The 10455-nt window shown below is 38.3% G+C and overlaps 1 long non-coding RNA gene across 3 annotated transcripts; it reads left to right on the forward strand.

Annotated features, from left to right (window-relative positions):
* Window positions 1-1128: 1128 nt before the first annotated feature.
* On the forward strand, window positions 1129-6060 carry LOC145105377 (uncharacterized). Of its 3 annotated transcripts, XR_013707283.1 has the most exons (5): window positions 1129-1246; window positions 1696-1837; window positions 2011-2137; window positions 5156-5472; window positions 5698-6060. It is a non-coding gene; the product is annotated as an uncharacterized LOC145105377 (long non-coding RNA). The 3 variants fall into 3 exon arrangements; XR_013707282.1 differs by having other exon boundaries at window positions 5156-6060; XR_013707281.1 differs by lacking the exons at window positions 5156-5472; window positions 5698-6060 and having other exon boundaries at window positions 2011-2355.
* Window positions 6061-10455: the final 4395 nt, after the last annotated feature.

Consider the following 10455-nt stretch of genomic DNA (forward strand, 5'->3'; position numbering starts at 1 on the left):
AAACTTCGACAGGTCATAACTTCTTCGTTATAACTCGGATTTCGGCATTCTTTATATTTTCGGAATCCTCGCCACGACCACTACAACTTCCTTCATAGATATCGAGTTTATCTAATATTTTTTTCTCGCTTATTTTTATCCTTAATTAATTTAAGTCACACAATTAAGCATAAAACACATAATACTCAAATAATACATTCTTATTATTTCAAAACGAGTTACAAAGGTTAACCTAAACTATTACATCAACATTAATGCATAGCCTAGAAACACGGACGTTACAAAAACTACATGTTCAGGTTCTCTGCACATGTTTAAACGGGTTTCAATACCCTAAATAGCAACATGCTTTGAATTTATATGTATTCTTTCTATTTTTTTTTTTGCAATTTCGTTTAATTCCTTTTACCAAAAAACAAACATAGATTGTCATTTCATACATCTTCCATTTTTTACAAACAACAGAAAAAATTGTCATATCTGACCCCCGCAACGCGGGGGTTCCCCACCTAGTTGTTATACAAAGTTAGGAGGGAAAATGATCGTTTCATTTCGCTTCATTTCACATAATTTTTTTTTACTTTCTTTTCATTTCACATAAAATTTCACCGTTTCCTTCCATTTCCCTCCGTTTCACATTATTTTTTTAATTTCTTTCAATTTCCATTCCTTTCCTTTCCTTTCCTTTCCTTGAACTCCGGAACAGTGTTGAGATATCCAAGAAAGAAAGTGCAGGAGGATTGTTGGTATTTTAAAGTGACTTTTTACTTTTCTCTTTTTTCTAAAAGTCAAAAAGATGTATGGTAAAATGAAAAAGACTTTTATAATCAATTTTTCAATAGAGAAAATCCTGTCTTTTTGAAAAGTCACGTAAGACTTTTCCAACTTTTCAACCACTTAAAACATTAAATTACATTTATACCCCCAGCTACCCTAATCAATTCATCAATTCAACCACTTAAAACATTAAATTACCTTTATACCCCTAACTTTTAACTTTTCCCTCAAAAGCTAATCCAAACAAATTTTAAAACATAACTTTTGTAAAAAGTGCTTTTACAGATAGGACTTTCCGCCCCCACAAAAGTTAAGCCAAACAACAATTTTTGAATTGTTATACATGACAAATTCTTCGACCAACAACTTTTGTTAAAGCAATGTTTTTTCTCTTGAGATATCCTTAGCGATTGTTAATGGTCCTACCGAAAAACGAGCTGTTGGAACCCTAATTTGGCGTCATCGGCAGGTCAAGTTTTACATCGATTTCTTGTCATTTTGTTTAGTAGTAATACAATACCGGGTTGGTTTAAAAATATGTTGAAGCAACGAACATGATTAAACCCTAATTAGTGCTTTATAAGCAACCGTCTAGGTGTCAAGTGTCCCCTTACAGCTTCAATTTGTTAGGTCTGCTAGATTATCGTCCAGGCTTAATAATCCCCCTTCACTTATACTATTAGCAAATAATTTTTGAATTACGCATTTCAACACATAACTTGGGTTGTGGATTAGTAGATTTTTCTCAACTTTTGTTAATCAATCAAGCTGTCTGAACTACAATGCTATGTTTCTGATTGTTTATGAGTAATTGTATGATTGGAACATTGGATTTGTAAACTAGAAAAGTGATTGTATATATTCCTTTTCAAGTGACGTATAGAGATGTCGCCTAATTTAAGATTTCTTCTATTACAGTATTACTTAATAGATTAGGTACAGGAAGTGGATACGGTGGACGCGATTTGCATCTGTGTAATCACAGTGCTACAGTTTATGGGTGCAAGTTACCTTCAAGTCAATGTTTTTGAATATTTAACTCCAAATGCATGCATATTAGGTAAACTTGAGTCTCATTTCCCTTTTTTTTTTCAACTGTTACAATTAGTGGCTTACTATCCCTAAAACTTGTTTTTGCATGTATTCTTTCAACTAACAACATCTGTCTGCGTAGTATGTTGGTTCTATTCATCATCATGGTGTGTTTTGTCACACTGTTAACATGTTTTTCAGGATCTGATGTTTTAAGATGGAGATCTTTTTATATAAATGAAAACAAAGCATGGAAACACCATTACCATGAGATATTTGATCATGGCATTCGTGAGGCATTGTGCTGTCTGGGACGTGTCAAATACTTGTATGCTTCCTATTGTTTTCTTGGCTGTTTTTTTTTCCCATTAAGTCCTGTATGGGTAAAGTGGCTAAAGTGGCTGAATGGGGAATGATGTTTGTTTGGATAAATTGCTATATTCATAAGGTCAGTGTCTTTATTTTCTAGAGTGAGTAAACATTAAATAGTGTGAATGAGACTAAATGACCATTTTACCCTTATATTCCAAAAAACAACTTTCACAATGTTCATCAATTTTAACATGAGAGGGAAAATATGTAAAGGGTTTGTGTCTGAATGTGACTGTGTGGACATTTCCCTTGCCACTTCAGACTATGTTCATCAGTTTCAACATGAGAGGAGTCAAGAGGAAAATAGGCAAAGGGTTAGTGTCTGATGAGAGTATGTGGACATTTCCCTTGTCACATCTAGGTCTGCTAATCGGGTCAACCCGATCGGGTTTCGGGTTAAACGGGTCGGGTTAGTGGGGTTTTTTATAAAAATAATTTCACCCGGAACCCGACCCTATTAAGGTATGGGTTATCCGGGTTCGGGTTATTCGGGTTTCGGGTTTGTTGGGTTAATCGGGTTACAATGTAAGATAGAAATATTGTGCAATATTTATAATAAGTTTTATTTTCAGAAGCTTAAATTAGGAAATGTTAAATCCAAATGACTTTGAATGCATATGATTTATTGTTTCTTGTTTCTACTATGCAAGTAAAAAGCATTATACATTTGATTTGAGGCTATGTATTTTTTATTTTAGGCCACGTAAACTAATATTGCATACTATTTTACTATGCTACATATTAATTTGCAATTGTACAAAGCAATATTTAGTTCTATAATTCTATTACATCTTATTTTCCTCTTTTTTAGGCCACATAATGTACAAAAATAAAAGACATGAGGTGGAATGAAATACATAAATATTGTAGTATACCTTTATTCGGGGTAATCGGGTTAACCCGAAACTCGACTTTTATAAAAAAATCAGCCCTAAACTCGACCCTAACTATGGTTTGGGTTTGTCGGGTTAACCCGAATAAACCGATTAAGAATTTTGACCATATTAAACCCGATCCGAAATGCCTTATTCTGGTTAGGGTCAGGTCGGGTTAATCGGGTTCGGGTTTTTTTGACACCCCTAGTCACATTAGATGCCACTTTATTAAAAGAGAAATTAAATATCCTCCTACCTCTTCTTCCTACTTATATATTTCTATCCATGTGAAATGATGATAAGTGTCATATTTGGATAATATTAATTATATTTTAATACATTTGTCATCATTTCAAATGGGTAGGAAGATAAATAGGAAGAAAAGTAGGAGAATATTTAATTTCTCTTATTTAAAAGAACAAATTACTGAAATCGTCCCTGTGGTTTGGGTAAAATTGCGCGTTGGGTCCCTAACGTTTTTTTTGCACTCGGACCATCCCTATGTTTGGTTTCTATTGCTACTTTGGTCCCAGTTATACCCAAAAGACTAAATTGCCCTTATTGCTTATTTTTTTGATTATTTTGTTGTTTATTTACTTTTTATTAAATAAAGTTATATATAAAGGAAAATAGTAATATGTATATCCCCCACCCCTAGCCTATCCCTTCACCTTTGTTGAGAAATGAAAACCCTACATCTGCCATTGCTTCAACGCCGGAGTCTTCCATCACCACCAGCGACCAACTGCCTCATCCATCGGAATCCACCCTTACACATTTGTCTCATAACCCTTCAGCCGTAGATTCCTTTCATCGTGACTTTAAAGCCACCATTTCCCTCTGCCTCTACTCCTATTGAGCCTCCAGATCCTCTGTTGCCGCTCCACCTCGTCGTCCCTAACCCCAGATGCAATTTGGTTTAATCTCTGGAAGATCAAACTTCCCAAACTTGAAGTAACCTAACGTATCTAATACGCACCAGAAAGCTCGTCATCGGAGATCGAATTCTTTTTGTTCGCCACTTTCATCCTTCTTTTCTCCTCAAGTACAGATATGTGATAGAGGTTAGAGTTTATAAGAAATCGATTTTCTGAAATAGATTTATTAAGTACCGATATGCGACATCGATTTCTCTCTACTCCGTCTTCCTCCCTTGTCTTATTCATCACTTGTTCACTCCCGACCAACTTCGTCTTCTCATGTCTGCTCGAGCTTTCACTGTATCCCCTTCTAGTGACGTTCCAGATGTGTATACAATTGAGCATCGATATTCTTTTATTGAATTTAGTTTTGATTCGTGGTTTGGTTTAATGTATACATTGATTCCTGATTTATTTTGGTTTTGATTTTTTAAAGAGTGAAGGGTTTGGTAATTGATGGTAGTATTTGATTTTGGTTTAATTTATTTTGATTTGGTGTGAACTATGGTGGTTTCCGGAGATGAACCATGGTTGAACGGAGGTGTTGCCGGAATGGTTGAATAAAGGTTGTCGGAGGTGGACGGTGGAGGTGTGCGGTGGATGGGAAAGGAGAAGGGGGTGTGGAGTAGGTGGACCCACTTATATATAAATTACTTATAATTTATTTATTTTACTTAATTAATAAAAAACGGAAAAAGAAAATACAAAGGGCAAAATAGTCTTTTTATCTTTACAAGAGACGAAAAACGCTACAATATGGTATGTTAGTGATGAAAATCGCAAGAATACGATATGTTAGGGACGATCCGAGTGCAAAAAAACCCTTAGGACCTAACGTGCAATTTTACCCAAACCACATGGACAATTTCAGTAATTTGTTCTATTTAAAAATTGTCCATATAAGCAAATCAAACCTGGTAATCGGTTTTTGTAGGTCAATAATGGATGAAACGAAAAAAATAATAATTAAAAATTGATGGCTTTTATGCGATTTTTTATTTATCATAATGGCTTTTTAGGTAAAAGACCGATAATGTAATGGCCTTTGTGTGATTTTCCAAAACTATTTATGGTGGACTCACTGGAAACATGATAACGGTGTTCATAAAGTTTATCCTAATGACATTCACACTGATTTCTTCTAGAATTTAATTCGTATAATCTCGTATTGCAACTCAGAATTCCAGGAAGGCTGATTACTTCATTACTGATAGATGGACGTGACTCATGAGTGTGAAGGGTACAATCTTCGTATTGTGGGACATTCCCTTGGAGGAGCTATTGTTGCAATGCCTGCATTAAAGATGTATTATACCCAATTTTGATCCTTCTATTCTGACTAAATTACTATTTGGTCCCTGGACTTTTGCATTTACCGTGTTATTGTTCTTATGAAAAGTTATATGGATGGTATCCTCGATTACATGCATATACTTACGGCCACTTCCATGCGTACATTCAGTCTTAGCAAATGCATGTTCAGGTTTTGTCACAGGGTAATTTTTCTTTTGTTCCAACTAGTTTCTAAAGGTTGTACATATTTTCTGCAATATTGTGTATGATAATGAATTTTCATCACGTCTTTCGGTTGCTTCTATCATGAGGTGCCATGCTGGCACTATCCAATGATAGGGATGCTGACTCAGCAACAATCGCACACATGTTTTTTTCTGTAAGCATCTATTTATGGTACATGACTCGGGAAGAGCCTTCATCTTCAGGGTCGAGCTCATATCCACCAAGAAATGAAGACGAGGGTCAAGCTATTCATGGTACTTATTACCATCCTCTTTTGCTCCATAAATTATCAGACCATTTATCTACTACGGGCATGTTTAGAAAACAGAATCCAACAGAGTTTGAAAGAAATGGAATCTCGATTCCATTCTGTGGTGTATATGGTTGCCAAACTGATGGAATTATTGGACGGAGATTGATTCAAAATTCCATGTTTTAGGGGTTTGATCACTCCTAGGGATTGGTGGTAAAAATTGAATTTTATCTACTTATTTTCATTAGAATACCAAATTGTACTCAAATCCGTTATAAAGCAATCACAAGCCAAAAAGAAAGTAGCAAATGAATGGATTGAATTCCATTCTATTTCTTGCCAACCAAACACATGACGGATTACAAAATGTGGCTAAAAAGGAAGCTTTCATGGATTTGATGTATCACCTTCTATGTCCATTGATCACCTCTAAATCATCTAACAAAACTTTTTTTTTTAAATTTTATTTGTTGATTGTTAGATGTTCTCATGCTTTAAAGATATTACTTGTAAAGTCAAGTCTTCAACAAGAGTGTGATGGGGTGAGTTTGAGATCACGGTGGATTAAAACATTTTTTCCCATTAACAAAAAAGGTATTGAATTCAAAGTTTGAATCTTTTAATTGCCATGGAGTTGAAATGTAATTATACAATGAGCTTTCAACATCACTAACTGCTAACTACCTACTAGGCTACCACACAAAGGTTATGTTAACATCATAAAAATCAGGCCAAATTTAAACTTTTTTAAAATATTTTCAAAACCAACGATTATTACAAAACATGTTTCCAAAATAGTATAATGTCAGAGTATCCCATAATCAATCATAAAATCATAAAATATGAGGAGCTGTACGACCCAATCAAACAAACACGTGCACATAAATATCATACGCTAGCATATATAGCAGTCAAACCGATCTAACAGATCAATAATCATAACAACATCCTATAACCAGGATACAGACCTAACCGGTCACTAACATAGCATCATCCTATATACCAGGATACCGACCTAACCAGGTCACTAAGTATATCACCATCCTAACTACTAAGATGTAAATCCATAAGCATATCATGCAATAACCCGGATACAAATCCGTAAATGGTCGAAATTGGTGCCTTCGACCCTGTTAGTATAGTGAGGACAACTCACCTCACAACTGTCGAACTGAAGTGATAAGCTCAAACTCTCGAACCACAGCCACAGACTCTACCACATATATTTACCATAAGACCATTTCCATAAATTTCCAATTTACCAAAATACCCCCAGAAGTCAACTAGTCAACCCTTGGTCAAAGTCCAGGTCAACGGTCAAGATCAACAGCCCATGTTGACCCGACTCGTCGAGTGCAGTTCACTGACTCTTCGAGTCCTTCAAGAACTTGAGAAGTCGTGAAAACCTCCAGTTGACTCGCCGAGTTTCCAGGCAACTCGTCGAGTCTGTGCGTGTCTAATTGTCGGGAAAACTCTAATTGACTCGTCGAGTCCATGCAGAACTAGAAACGGGAAAACCCTCCCCAACTCGCCGAGTTGGATTATCCGACTCGTCGAGTTCATGTGATCCATCCCATGTCCAGGTGATTCTAAGCTACTCCAATGCTCCAATCAGTAGATCTAGCCTCCTAGGGCACGTTTGTCACGTAAAGTTGCAAACTTTACGTGCATGCAAGGCTCAAATCGTTAAAACTAAGGTATGGAAGGGGTTCTAAGGTATGAAGAAGGTATTAACTCACTAAAGGCTGAAACTTTATGATCTTAGAGACCAAGATTAGCCTGGATCTGAAGTTGCAACTTCAAATCACACCGAATACCCGAAATAACATAACAACATTGCTAAAATGGCCCTAATCTCATACATGAATAGATCTAGACAGAAAACGGTCAAGGTAACAACTTGTTACCTCCAAAATGCTGCTAGGATGAAGTAGGACTCGGATCCACAGTCTTTTCCTTGTTCCAAGCTTGAGTACTTCAAGATCTTCCTTCTACAATCCACCTCAAGGCTTAATATCACACAATAAAGAGAGAAAACGACGATTAGGGTTTTTGGACTAACAAGGGGCTGTAAGGGGAGGCTAAGGGGGCAAATGATCCTTTAAATATGGTGTAAAACCCCAAAAATTAGGGTTTCATCCCCCAGCTCCAACTCGCCGAGTCGTGTCCTCCGACTCGTCGAGTTGGTCACTTAAACACGCAGCCAAAAATCGTTCCTACTCGACGAGTCAAGGCATCCAACTCGTCGAGTAGACCTTTCAATGATAAAAATAAAGTTGTAAAGTTCATACCTGAGAGTCGGGGTGTTACAATTCTCCCCCACTTGAACTAGACTTCGTCCTCGAAGTCCGCTACGGTGAACAACTCCGGGTAATGCTCCCGCATCTCAGCCTCCGACTCCCAAGTCCACTAAGATCCACTCCTGTGCTCCCATTGTACCTTTACCAAAGGTACTTCCTTTTTCCGTAGAACCTTTACCTTCCTCTCAAGAACGGCTATCGATCTCTCCACGTAATTCAGGCGCTCGTCGACCTGTATGTCATCCAGGGACACCACCGCCTCCTTATCTAATACGCACTTCCGCAACTGTGAAACGTGAAAAGTGTTGTGAATCTGACTAAGCTCCTCCGGTAGATCTAGTCTATATGCCACCTTGCCAACCCTAGCAATAATCCTAAACGACTCGATGTATCGGGGACCCAATTTCCCCCTCTTCCTGAAGCGGATCACACGTTTCCAGGTCGAGACCTTCAGGAGTACCATGTTACCGACCTAAAACTCTAACTCTGATCGGCGCCAGTCGGCGTAGCTCTTTTGTCTACTCTGAGCGGTCTGCAATCGCTGTCTAATCTGCTGAATCTTCTCGGTAGTTTGCAAATTACCGTTGTCTGCCCCATCACTCTGTGACCAACCTCACCCCAACAGACCGGGGTGCGACATCTCCGCCTGTACAACAACTCAAAAAATGGGGCGCCGATACTGGAATTATAGCTGTTGTTGTAGGCGAACTCTGCAAGGGGTAGGTGGGAATCCCAGCTCCCATCGATGTCGATGACATAAGCCCTCAACATGTCCTCGAGGGTCTATATGGTAAGCTCACTCTGACCGTCGGTCTGCGGATGATCAGTTGTACTAAAGTGCAGCTGCGAGTCCAGCTCCTCGTGGAACTTCTGAAAGAAGCGGGAGGGGAATCTAACATCACGGTCGGAAACAATAGAGACCGAAACTCCGTGGCGAGCAACGATCTCACGGACATACACTTCGGCCAGCTTCTCGGCCGATGAGATCTCCCGTATGGCCAGGAAATGGGCACTCTTGGTCAATCAATCCACGATGACCCATATACATCAAATCCCTTCGCCGTCCGCGACAACTTGGTAATGAAGTCCATCGTGATCTGTTCCCATTTCCACATGGGAATCTCTAGAGGCTGCAGCTTGCCATGCGGCCTCTGATGCTCGACCTTGACCATCCTGCATGTGACAACCGTCAATTTTTGGCCAAGTCAAAGTCAACTAAAGTCAACAAGTCAAACCGGTCAACTCATCTAACCCTTGTATATTAGGGTTTCCATTATGATTCTTATTGTACTACTCACAATCTTAATATAAAGTATCACTTAGACTTTTCACGTGTTCGGAAATTCTAAACCCTAATCAGGGTAAGTGATGAATCTACTCGATAAAACATTATTCCATACCCCTCGAGAGCGTATAACATTCATAACAAGGCTTAACAGAGTGTAAGAACCTTGCGTTGCGAAGCCAAACACTCAAAAATGTCACAAAAGAAGTCTCTCCCAATCTCTTTCACTCTAACTCTCCCAAAACTCTCTGTATGAGAAATCTCTCCAAGAATGTGAAATCTCTCCCAAATCTCTCTGTATGAGAAATCTCTCCAAGAATGTGAAATCTCTCCCAAATCTCTCTCTGTACGAGAAATCTCTCCAAGAATGTGAAATCTCTCCCAAATCTCTCTCTGTATGAGAAATCTCTCCAAGAATGTGAAATCTCTCCCAAATCTCTCTCTGTACGAGAAATCTCTCCAAGAATGTGAAATCTCTCCCAAATCTCTCTCTGTACGAGAAATCTCTCCAAGTATGTGAAATCTCTCCCAAATCTCTCTGTATAAGAAATCTCTCCAAGAATGTGAAATCTCTCCCAAATCTCTCTCTGTAGGAGAAATCTCTCCAAGAATGTGAAATCTCTCACAAATCTCTCTCTGTATGAGAAATCTCTCCAAGTATGTGAAATCTCTCCCAAATCTCTTTCTGTATGAGAAATCTCTCCAAGAATGTTAAATCTCTCCCAAATCTCTCTCTGTACGAGAAATCTCTCCAAGAATGTGAAATCTCTCCCAAATCTCTCTTTATATGAGAAATCTCTCCAAAAATGTGAAATCTCTCCCAAATCTCTCTCTGTACGAGAAATCTCTCCAAGAATGTGAAATCTCTCCCAAATCTCTCTATGTACGAGAAATCTCTCCAAGTATGTGAAATCTCTCCCAAATCTCTCCAAGTATGTCAAATCTCTCCAAGTATGTCAAATCTCTCCCAAATCTCTCTCGAAATCTCTCTCAACTTCTTATAATCACTTGGGGCATCCCGACCCTCGATTTAGTCGAAAACCGCTCGAAAACGGAAGTCTACACGAAAAACAGCCTTAAGGAGTCGCACCCTCTTAAGGAGCCGAACCCTCTTAAGGAGCCG

The sequence above is a fragment of the Lactuca virosa genome, chromosome 4 (genome assembly GCF_052849685.1).
Source record: "Lactuca virosa cultivar CGN04683 chromosome 4, Lactuca_virosa_CGN04683_v6, whole genome shotgun sequence".
Lineage (NCBI taxonomy): Eukaryota > Viridiplantae > Streptophyta > Magnoliopsida > Asterales > Asteraceae > Lactuca > Lactuca virosa.